This window comes from Aethalodelphis obliquidens, unplaced genomic scaffold (assembly GCF_003676395.1).
Source record: "Aethalodelphis obliquidens isolate GAN/ISIS:26980383/991018 unplaced genomic scaffold, ASM367639v1 scaffold6, whole genome shotgun sequence".
Taxonomy (NCBI): Eukaryota; Metazoa; Chordata; class Mammalia; order Artiodactyla; family Delphinidae; genus Aethalodelphis; species Aethalodelphis obliquidens.
Genome location: NW_020837950.1, coordinates 16,671,512 through 16,683,778, shown reverse-complemented (window position 1 = coordinate 16,683,778; position 12,267 = coordinate 16,671,512). Strand labels below are relative to the sequence as shown.

The 12,267-nt window shown below is 35.0% G+C and overlaps 1 pseudogene; it reads right to left on the bottom strand.

Annotated features, from left to right (window-relative positions):
- Nucleotides 1–2,551: 2,551 nt before the first annotated feature.
- The window catches only part of LOC113619238 (small nuclear ribonucleoprotein Sm D3 pseudogene), a 33,656-nt pseudogene continuing 23,940 nt past the window's right edge, over nt 2,552–12,267 (bottom strand).

Sequence of the window (12,267 nt, the reverse complement as noted above, 5' to 3'; positions counted from 1 at the left end):
GCAGGGTGAGCAAAAGATGATCTGGAAACTTATAAAGGGAAGCTATTTTAGGAGATGGTCTCAAAATGTGGAGACAGTTAAAATAATATAAAAATATTAAATAGTGGGACTTCCCTGGTGGTCCAGTGGTTAAGACTCCAAGCTTCATCTGCAGGGGGCACAGGTTCTATTCCTGGTGGGGGAACTAAGATCCCACATGCCATGTAGCCAAAAAAAAAAAAAAATTAAATAGTACTTTGAGTATGTGATTGTATGATTATATGCATTTGTTGATTCCTTTTACCCTTCTATTTGTCTGGTTCATCAGAGAAGGAAGGTAAGGCAATGTGAAACCATGAACACTTAGTGTAATATTTAAACACACTACCAGTAGGTCTGACCAAGATAATCTTACAGTCCCCTTGGCTTGACTAAACTTCAGGCAGGCTTCTTCTTGACCTTGCTTTTCTTAGAGTTTTAGAACACTTACAATTATAGATTCTTTTTCTACCTCTTTGAGATATAAATCTTCTGCAGTCCAGAAATGTCTTTCTCAAGGACCTGGGAGCCTTCTCTTTGAAATGTAATCAAGAAAGGTTCCCTGTCTCTAGGTTCTGTGGGAGGGTAGGAGCTTAACTTCAATAAGTGACAATTAGCAAACACAGATGGCCTAAGCACATTGACTAACCTCCCATTTAATATCCTCCAGTACTCTTCCATTATCTCACTCTACCTTTTAAAAATCACTCCGCCTTCTGCTTTAGTGGCTTTGGATGTAATCTCTCTCCCTGATTGCAATAATCTTGAAAAATGTCTTCCTTGTCTGTTTAACTGATCTGATGAAATTTTTCTTTTAGAGTTCTTAGGAGGTACAAGGCCAGTTGTCCAAAGATATGCAAAATTCTGTTACTATTTATACGCTTCTTCTCACTTTATCTTACTTCATATTTTCCTAATTTGTGATAATTAGTATTCATATTGTCGGTTTCAAGTAAAATAAATGGAGCATCTCTTTCTCTCTCTCTCTTTCCTTTTTTTTCTTCACCATTATTTTAAACCAAGTTCTTTTTTTTTTTAATTTTTTTTATCTTTAAATAAGGCCATGGGAAGTATAAGTTTATCAGGAAATACATATGAGTGCATGCCTGAAGGCAGTTTAAATGAGGAAAGCAATTTGAGTTCCTCAGACCTGACCTAAAATGTGTTGCATAAAATACAAATTAGTTAACCCACTTAGAAAAGAACTCATTCAAACACTGAGTCTAAGATTCATGAATCTGGATGTGTATTTAAGGTGAGGCCTGGCCTTAGAGTCAGATTGCAGAGAGTTGCTAACCAAATCCAGGATCTGTTCTAGGTTAAATTGTGAAGTGGTAGAGGTGGTCTTCAAACTCTCTTATCTCAAGATTATTCTTTTACCTTCCTCCCTCTTTTTTTGATCCCTGATTGAAGCCTTTATTTCAAGATCTCTCACATGAGCACCTTTACTGAACTTACCCCTTCATAAACTCACTGCTCTGTATTTTTACCAAGCATCTCTACACCAGATCAAGGCTTGCCTATTCTAAATTCTATTTCTTCTGGGTTCTGCTCACTGACAAGTCAATCTGATAAGTTACGTGAACAAATTAGGTTTCCCCTTACAGGTACCATATTTGTGTTTTAACAGGGACCTCTGGAGAGAGATTTAATCCTAGTGTGACCATACCTTATGCATTGATTTTCCCAGTACAGTTATTCATAATATGCTCCTTTACTCACAAAAGTGCTCCAGTTTGGACGTAAAATTAAATAGTCATCCTGTGTGTTAAAATATTAGAATTGTCACCCACTCTAATGATGGAAGTTTCAGATACAAAGGCAAATTGTTTTTAGAGAGAAGACTGCCAGATTCTGGGGCCTTAAAAATCATAACATAAGGGGACATCTTCACATGATTTATAGTCCCAGGGAATCGAACATTCTGGCGGTTAATTGCCTTAAAGTTACCAGGCCCTAGGCAGCATTGCTTCTTACCTGGGATGACTGTTCAGGCAGGAGATTTGAGAGGACTTGTCACAAATACTCAGAAATTCCAAATATGTAGGGGAGGATAACAAAACCTGGACAAGCAAATGTGTGAAATAATAATTATAATTTAAATTTTTATAATGCTTATAATTACCAGGCATTGTTCTAAATATTTTACTAGTATTAACTCATTTAATCACAGCAACAACCCTATGAGTATGAGATTATCATTCTACCCATTTTATGGATGAGAAAACTGAGGCAAAGAGAGGTTATGTATTTACCCAAGTCACTAAGAAGTAGTCAAACTGGCAACACAGTTTTATATTAAATTTTCATGATCTAATACATAATTCTGTACTTCCTCTCAGGAAAAGAAGAGAGAGAACAAGAAGGAGAGAGAGAGAAGAAGAAAGATAGAGAGTGATATATTCTGCTTTCATCCACAGTAGGTATTAGGCCTATGCATGATCCTTTGTATCTCGTGATATCTACTCTATTTATGTGCTACACTTCTTCTCCTACCCTTGAGATCCACCAGTCTGTTCTACTCTTGAATTGCCTATTCCCATTCCCCACTCAACCCTACTTTCCATCTTATCTTGTTCTCAGCCTCCAGGGAAGGATGTTGGACTGTCAATTCCTTCATGTTCCACTGTTGCATGGCAGTCATTGATTCCAGATCCTAAGGAGGAAGAAAGAGAGATAAAGACGTCATAAGGAGATAGTATCACAGTAGACTATTATGATGAAAGTGCATGTCAATTATCACTATTTCTGTGCCTTATTTTAATAAGAATTTTGTTATCTGCTCTGCCATAAGTTGCATTTTCAAAGCCCTTTTCTGTCTATCTTGAGAATCTGGAGGCTTCTTGGACAGAGTGGTGTGTGCATGGGTAAGGGGCTGCTATGCAAGGATCTATGTGATGAGAAGCAAAGACACTCAGAGTAAGCATATGACAAATGCAAACCCTTAGAAGCCACTTCATGAACTCTGTGTTGAGCCAAAATATAACAATCTATCCTCTTCTAGAATGAGTGAGCTTGTCTCATGTAGCTCTCCCTATTTGATACTTCTATTGTATTTTCAGTATGTATTAAGAGTCCATTCTATTAATATACTATCAGGATATATCTGGATCTATATAAGATATGCAAATGCTGTACTCTATGAACAAACTGAAGTCAAGGAAACCTCAAGGTAAAACATTCCTAAGAATATACTTCTATAAATCACACATTAGTGGCCTATATTTCCCTAATTTGACATGATTATAAAAATAGATGTGTCACCTCATTCATTGGCATCTTTGCTCTTTAGTTAATCTACCAAAGTGCACACTGTAAAAGTAGAGAATTTTTGCCCTCTTGTACATAATTGCAAATGACACCAGAATTTCCAGCCAAATGAATCATGACTGGTCACTGCATGTAACTGCTTCTAAAGTTGTCAGGTTCTCCAAGACACCATGAGGATGCCAGAAAAGTTTGAGGGCAATACCTGTTAGAAGGAGGGTCACCTATTGAAGGATGGCAGTGATTAGAAGTCTCTCTAATTTTAAAAGTAGAAAAATGATGAACTCTAGAGCAATGATACAGAAATCATAAACTAGTCCAAGAAGTTCAGAAGGAAACAACATTAAGACACAAGAAGAGGAATTATCAATATATAGACCAAAAGCAAACACAAAAATCCTTTTGACTTGATGATATTTTTGATGACTTTCTATATTCTCAAAATGTATTTGTGCTCAAAAACGTAGACTGTAGAAATATAATCTGATTTGATAATACTAGAGTTTTACTGATCAGTGAATAACAAATAGAAATTAATTAGAATTTGAGTTTTTCACCTTTGAATTTTAAACTCATCATAAAAAATTTGAATGGAGTCTAATGCAGAGGCAGCAACATAGGAGTTAAGAATTCAAACTCTGAAAATGTAACAAATTGGAGGCTGAATTCTAGTTCCATTGTTACTAGCTTGTTAAACACTAATTTTGTATTTTTAGAATAGAGTTAATAATCCTCTTTCACAGCGTCTTTGCAGGCGTTAAATAACATACTACCTTCTACTGAGAGTAATATAAGTAATAGTATTTGTATTACTATAATAATGTATTTAAGTGTTTTAATGAATAATTTTAAGGTATTGATAAAATAATATTGCTTTTGCTATAAAAATATTTAGGTTTGTAGAACACTGTCATTGACTCAGCCTCAAGGGAGTAATTTGTTCTTTGCGTTTCTATCAATTCTTGCGGCCCCTCTTCAATATATAACATCTTTATCTACACTGTGGTAGTTTCATATTTATTTTATATTGTTTCTCATCAAAAATTTATAAGTGATTTTTAAACTTGTCTCCCTGACCAACCCCCATGCCCATCTTTCCTTACTAACAGCTTATCCTCATTTTCCTTAAATGATAATTGCATTGCTTTTGATTAGAAAACATGTTTGGTTTACAACTGTAAATTGTGCTAGCATTTTAGTGGCACATACCCAACTTTCTGGTAGAAATTAAATATTTTATCTCTATTTCATTCTCAGAATAATCTTATAAGTTTCATAATATTACCTCCAATATTGATGATAAAATTTGCAAGTAACACCATGGCAACGAGGACCATCGAAATCTGTTCCCACCTCTGACTATTCCAGATCTTCTTATCACTGCTTCCTTCCTTCTTTATTCCCCAAAGCAAGTACTTGCTATAGCTATATGGAATATCTTGCATCTCCTAGAATTTCTTATGGTCCTCTACATTTTTTGTCTTTGAACATCAAATTTCTTCTGTTCAGAATGACCATCTCTAATTTCTGTCTTTGGAAGATTTCACCTCGTATTAGAACCAGAAGAGTTCTCAGTGCTTTTCATAATGTATTTATCTTTACTATAGCATATATACAGTGCACGTGTGTGTGTGTGTTTCTGTGTATCTGCATCTGTGTGTAATTTGTTTGTTTTTTATTTTTCCAGCCTCCTAGAGTAAAATATCTTTGAATAAGTCATATAGTCAAAGGTCCTTATTTTAATTTATTTTTAATTTTTTGGTCAGAGTTTCTAACATAGTTTCAGGCACATTATAGGTGCTCAAAAATGCCTGCTTTAATGATTGAGCAAATGAATAACACTATGATGTTGATATTTGATATCATGAAATCCACATACTATGCAAATTATTGCCACTAGAGAAGATCATTGTGTTTGCATCTAGCAATTGTTATTTGTAACCACAGTTCTGATTTGATATTTTAAATGATCTGACCTGTGACAATTAAGAAAATAATTCAGAACTGTGTTTTCTAAATTTATATTTTAAACTTGACTTTAACCACAAAAAGGTAGGAAACATTAAAATAAAATTTATTTCTTAATAGATTCCAAGTATCTTTTTCATAACATTACATTTTTGGCAGCTGATACTTATGGAATAAAAATGATGTGAATCTAATAATAAAATGTATGCTAGATAACTCTATTTCCTACAGAACTCTATAAAATAAATTATAATAAACCAAACTCTTCTAGACAGTAATGATGGATAATTCCAATTTATCTTATTTCATGAATAAAAATATACCTATCATAAATCCTTTCTTTTAACATAAATGACTACTGTTAAATTTCTGATGATGCTACCTCCCACAAATTATCACCGGAGAATCCTTAAAAAGAAGCTGAAATATATTATAGATGATTTCATTCTTAGGATTCATACTGATCCATATGCTGCATCTGACTTATTGAAATCATTTGCCTTTCTAAAACATATTCTACTCAATGATTGTGATACTTCATATTAATTCATCATTGTGTTGCAAATACAAACTACATTTAAATATAAAAGAGCTGCATCATCCTTAAACAATACATATCTATTGGTCTTACTAGTATAGAAAATGTATGCACAAAATATAAAGAGCAAGCAAATTTTATTTTAGTTAATACAGAATTCAATAATTATATTTCTCCTCTTTTCCTTTATTTTCCCTGTTTTAACATTTTGTATTCTGTATCCTTAACTTTCTGGTCATTTATATCATTTTCTTCGCTGTCATGAGTAGAAGTGTATAAGATAGAAGAAAGGGTAAATACATTTTTTTTTTCAGTATTTAATATGTTAAAGGCACTGCAGGTATCAATTTACATACACTGTTCCATTGGTAAGATGAATGTTATTTCCCTCATTTTTTACAGATGAGGAAACAGAGATACAATAACAAATACATAATGCCTAGTGTGCTAACTGATAGATGGTATAGTATCTCAAAGGAAAAGCTATTTTAAAAGGCTGACTTAGAGAAGATATCATGAAAGAAGCAAAGTGATGGAAAAGATATGACATGTTGAGTTTGCATTAGGTAATACCTAATACAGAATGTGTTTAAGGGAAAAGCTGGTGATACACTTGAATTATTTATATTATGGACCATGAAGAGTATCAAATGCCAGATGGGGGTATAAAATTTATTTTATTATAAATGAGATTTTTATTTTCTTACATGATGGTTTAACATGTTTTAAACTGTGTTTTAAGAAAGTTATCCAGCCAACAATAGAGAATCTATTGGAACAAGTAGAGATGGTCAGGAAATTAATCATTTGGAAAATTTTGCAATAGTCCACAAAAGAGAGTTAATGGAGGGATTTAATAAATGGCTGTGACTTTGAGAATAAGAGGAAAATATAAATAAATCTGAGATGAGAAAAATTAAAAATTATAGATTATACACAAAAGTTATCTAGAATTGGAAAGAGAAAGAGGTGGACTCAGAGATGACTTCACGTTTCAGAAATGGAGGACTGGAAGAATGGTACCTAGGAAATGGTACCTTGCTTTCCTAGGTACATTAGAAGCAAGGTTGGTGATCCCTGTGATATTTCCACTTAATTCACTAGGATGGATCCTACAGTAGAACCACAAACCCTGGATGATACTATTCTTGCACAAACTCAATTTAGTAGCACCAGTTTTATTCAGTATACCAGATGTGATAACTTTACTAGAGAAAATTTACATGATCTCCAGGACATGGTATGTAGACACTGATTTTGTGAATGCATTCTTTTCTATCCCTACCATTAAAAAAAAAAAAGATAAGGCACAATTTACATTCACATGGAACTGACAAGAATATATATTATGTATAATAATATTGTTCAAAGGTATTGAGAGCATCTAGACAGCCTGCAGAACATTAAATGGTGCATTATAATGATGACATGCTAACTGGGTTACAGGAGAAAGAAATGCCCAGCATGTTAGAGGCCTTGGTTAATACATCCACTCTAGGGGGTGGAGGATGAACCCTATGAAAATCACTACATCACATTACCACTCCATTTACCTCTTTAGGGGTTCTGTGGTTAGGGGCATCTTGACACATGACTTATAAAATATGAGACAAATTATTACATCTTTGCCTGTAATTGTAACGGAACTATAATGCAGTGTACGACTTTTTACATTATAAAGGCAGTGTATTTGACATCTAAGTAATACTGGTCAAGGCCATGTTTACAGTGACATTGAGGCTGCCAGTTTCTAATGAGACACAGAGCAAGAAAGTCCAAGCTGTGGTGTAAGCAGCCCTGCCACTTGGGACTTGTGATCTGCCAAAATTGTATTAGTGGTGGAAAAAGATGTGTGGCATTTATGGCAAAACAACAATACAAGACACCAGAGATCTGGAGTAAGGCCATATCATCTTTTAAAAAACAACCCCTGGCATATTCTGAAAGTTAGCATAGATGAAGCACACAAACACAGGGCTTCAAGTGACCATGATTTGGGAATTCTAATCATGAACAGAATTCTTTCTGCTCATTAAGTCATTAAGGTTGGGCAGGGCAAGCAATAGTCCATTATAGGATGTAACCAGTACATCTGGGGTAGCACAAGCAAGACCAGAGAGAGAAAGCATGAGCACATTGCCCTGAAACCACTATCATCCACCATATTGCAACAGCTCCTCTCTTTTTCATTCACACTCATGGCTCTGTGGAACGTCAGTTAAGATCAACTAACAGAGGAACAAAAAAGCCAAGTGTTCCTTAGACACAGGTTAGCTTAGTAAGTCTGTGCAAGCTGAAAAATGGAAAGTAGGTGCATTACATGCTCACTCAGGCACAACCTTGAAAGACATTGGTGTAAGTATATTTTCCAAAATATACTTTGGTGGTGTACTTGATCACCTACTTGGTGCACAAAGGAGCAGGACAAAGGTTTGAATATATTTGGAATTAAAAAGCATTCCATAAAGAACTATAAAATTCTCAAAGGAGGGATGCCTGTGTCTGAAAATGGAGCAAGAGTCTCATTGAACTATAAGCTCTGGTGGCCAGCTGGTCACTGTAGCTGCTTTACGTACAGAGACCAGCAGGCATGAAGAAGAGTTATTGTGGGAGGAGTAGTCAGCCTGAAAACAGGAGGAAATAAGTGCTGCTGTTACATGATGAAGGGCAGGAAAGTGTATGCTAACACACAAGTAACCTGCTTTGGTTTCTCTTGATACTCCCTTACCTGATCATGATGGTAAATGTTTAAGTGAAGCAACCTTAAAAATATGGTGACAAGGGGCTCAGACACCTTGAGGATGACTTCAGTGGCATCCCCACAGGTAAGCTAAGACTAACAGGTGTTAGCAGATGGAGAGAGGAATCTGGAATGGATAGTGGAGGAAGGAGGTGATAAGTATAAGTTGTAGCTCAGAGATCAACTGCAGAGTTGGGACTTGTAGCCCATCCCAGTACCCTTCCTTTTCCAAGTTTCTCCCAGAAAGAAAGACTTAACAGAATTATGAAGGAGTTGCTCCTTGAACAAAGAAGTGGATCTGAGTGGCACAAAAGATGGATGGGCTAGGATATCCCCATCAGATGATGAACTTGTTGCTTCAGTTGCTGTTTGTGCTGCAGCAGATAGCTTCAGCTCTTAGCCTCTTCAGGGATGCTCCAGCATAAAAATCTGCCTCTGTCACAGTGACATCCTTCTGGATTGACCAATAGGTGGAAACAGGGATATAAAGTATCTGAACATTTTAACTCAATGGGGGGCTACTTTGAAGTGCTGTTTAACACCAGTTGACTGAGTCTTTTAAGCCTGTATCGAAACACAACTTCTCTCTCTGCCCACTTTTGCTTCCTCCCTTCTCTTCCATTGTGTCCTCCAGTAAACTTCCTGCCCAGTGCACTTAGTATGTCTCCTTCCTCGAGAATCCAAATCGCTAGAATTGCTGTCATATAAGCCATGTAAGTTATGAGAAGTATGAGCATCCTACAAAATGACCACACTCTAGAAAGCATTATTTACCTTTTCTCACAAATGTCATTATTTTGTTTAATATTTCTAAACTACAGTTTTCTTGAAGTCATTATTTGTTTAGTACTTTAAAGTAACTATCCCTCTAGTAACTGCTTCCCAACATTGCTTATAAGATTAAACTAGCGTAGTAGGTTGCTACTTTTACTGCTATCTGCCATCAAGTAAGAGATATACCATAGATGGGTTAACCAATCTCTCTGGATTCAGTTTCGTTATCCAAGAAGTAATGAACAAAAGTTATAAAGTTACATCCAGAGAACCTTTGTTCTATCAGTACACATTGCAATATTGTGCCAAAATCAATGGTAACAGAAGATCTATAAGACCAACAAAGTGATTTTTAATTCAAGTCTGTGATTTAGATAAAGCACTAGGATAGATAGGTTGGATGTCTTGGTTTTGAAGTGAGATTTCTCAAGATCAGAAATTTTTATTCACTATCCTCTAATAATGAGGTAATTCAGTCACCTACAGTGCTAGATAAAACAAAGACACTGCAATTAGCCAAAATATACGTATTTGCAAAAACAAATGAAATCTTTGCTTTATTCTTTTTAGGATATTCTTTCTTGGTTCAACTTAGTTTGAAAACCTCCATTTTTTATTGCAGCCTGCAAAGAGTGACTATACCTTCTAAAAATTAAATGAGGTTCAGATTATATGAAGATCTTTTATGTGACGTTTAGAAGCTTAAGATACTGTGTGTGCCCTGAAGAAATCTCATCATCAGAGGCCTTTGAAAACCGTTATTTGTGTTTCACTCTGTCTTGGTATATCTTTAGTTTTTTTAATCAATGAACACAACTGCTGCACACAGCCCCAAAGGCAAGAGTTGCCATAAATAGTCAACTTTCAGCGTAAGAAAAAAGCAAACTGAAAGGGTGTTCCAGCGTATCACTGACAGAAGTTTTCAATCACCCTATGGCTACCACACATTGTGAAGGGAAAATGAATCTTTTCAATAGAATCAGTGCCCTTCATATTCTCTGGTAATTACATTTTGGTGTCAATTTAAAAAAGTAAATGGTTGAAGAATTTTTTTAAATATTTGATTGGTTAGGCAAGTATGACAACAAAACTTCTAGTGAAGGAGAGTTCTTTAAAAATGATGCCAATTTGTATAGATTTTCTCTATCCACTGCTTAAATAATAAAACAAATAGCTGAATAAATTTTGAGTTTTTTTAACCTATCCAACAAAACCTAGGAAGGATAGAGGAAGAGCTTAGCATAGAAGACATAATCATAGGCTGGAGAGTAATTCTGTATGTGGCAATGAATGGTTAGCATTATAGCATCTAAGTTAAGAGTATAGCCTGTTTAATTAGGCAGTTCTGGTAATGTCTGAGTTCTACCAGTCACTAATTATGTAACTTGGTTAATGACTGAATTTTGCTAACTTCAGTTATCTCTTTTATAAAATGGGGATATTAACAGTATTCACCTCCTAGGGTTGTTTAAAGTAGAAAAGGAAAATGACATAAAGGAGTTGGTGCAGTTTATATGAAATACATTTTGCACTTCTCCTCCTCCTCTTCTTCTGACTCTTTCTCCTTGGTATTAGGAGTTTATGATGGTACTAGGAATCTGAAAATCTGGCAACATTTAAAAAATCTCCCTGGACCTTGCTTCTTATCCTGATACATCACCCTCTGAAGAAGACTTCCTATAATACCAATCTAAATTTGTCCCCAAAAGTAATTCTATCTTATTACCATATTTTATTTGTTCTAGCATTTAAAATCACTATCTTGATTATTTATCTATTTACTATTTTATAGTTAATTTTCAATCCCAGTGTCTGTCTGTGAGAGGAAAAACATTGTCTCGTCATGCTCTTTTCATCCTGACATGTACTAGGCACACTATAAACAGTCCTTAAATGAAGGAATGAATGCTCTTCCGCTTCTTGCTTCTTCACCAGAAGTGTGAACTATGTACTCCAAAAAAGACCACCAGAAAGACCTGTTGATGAAGCATAACTTAGACTTATTGCAGCAAGGGAGAACATTAGCTTGACAAAGGTCTTATTAATGTCTCAAAGTGGAAAATTGGGATATAGTATAGTCAGGATTTTAAGAGCTTCAATTGAGTGATTTTGAGGTGAGTCTCACAGGGCTGGAAAGTAGCTGGATTTCTATTACAACATTATAGTTTTTGAACTGATGTGCACAGCAAGATGAAGGACATGAAAAGAATCGTGATAAGTAAGATGTTTAGTTGTTTTGGTGTCTGACTTTCTAGGAAATGGTATTTCTTGCAGTAAGCATGTGAGTTATTCTCAGTATTGCTTAGCAAAGAACAGGAAATTATGCTTCATTCAAGAATTGTTTAACACAGACCAGAAAGTATTACTACACCAATTATTATTTAACACAGGGACAGAGAATTATTTGGTTTCAGTTATTAAAGCTTTATTTTGCCTTTGACCCATGGATTCCTGTCTTATTTTTGCACTGTCTTTACTTTTGTATATTAGCTTGACTCAATTTTGATTTGTTTTCATTTGTGTTTTTGCATCACGTTATTCTAGAGCTCCTCTTGCAGTTTTTTCTATTTGCTTTACAGAATAAACTTACATGGTTCCCACATGTTCAATGCACATCCAGATTCAGGCCTAGGCTTCCTTGAAATTTTTAATTTGCCCTTATTATTCAGCTATACCACCCATGGTCACATCTTCAAACGTAATCTGTTTGCAGTTGACTTCTAAATATTAAAGTTTTATTATGAACTTTCTCCTAAATTTCAATCCACTCTTACATATAAACTAGTCCACACTTACAAGGTATTGTTCCGTCTTTACAGCTTTGTCTGTATATCTAAATATCAATCAGTGGGAATCCTTTTGTAGTATTTTTTTAAAAAGTTCCATCAGAGATTCTATTATTCGGGTGGACTTGATGCTTTGGAAATAAATTTAACTTTGTTCAATCACTGACTCCTCACCC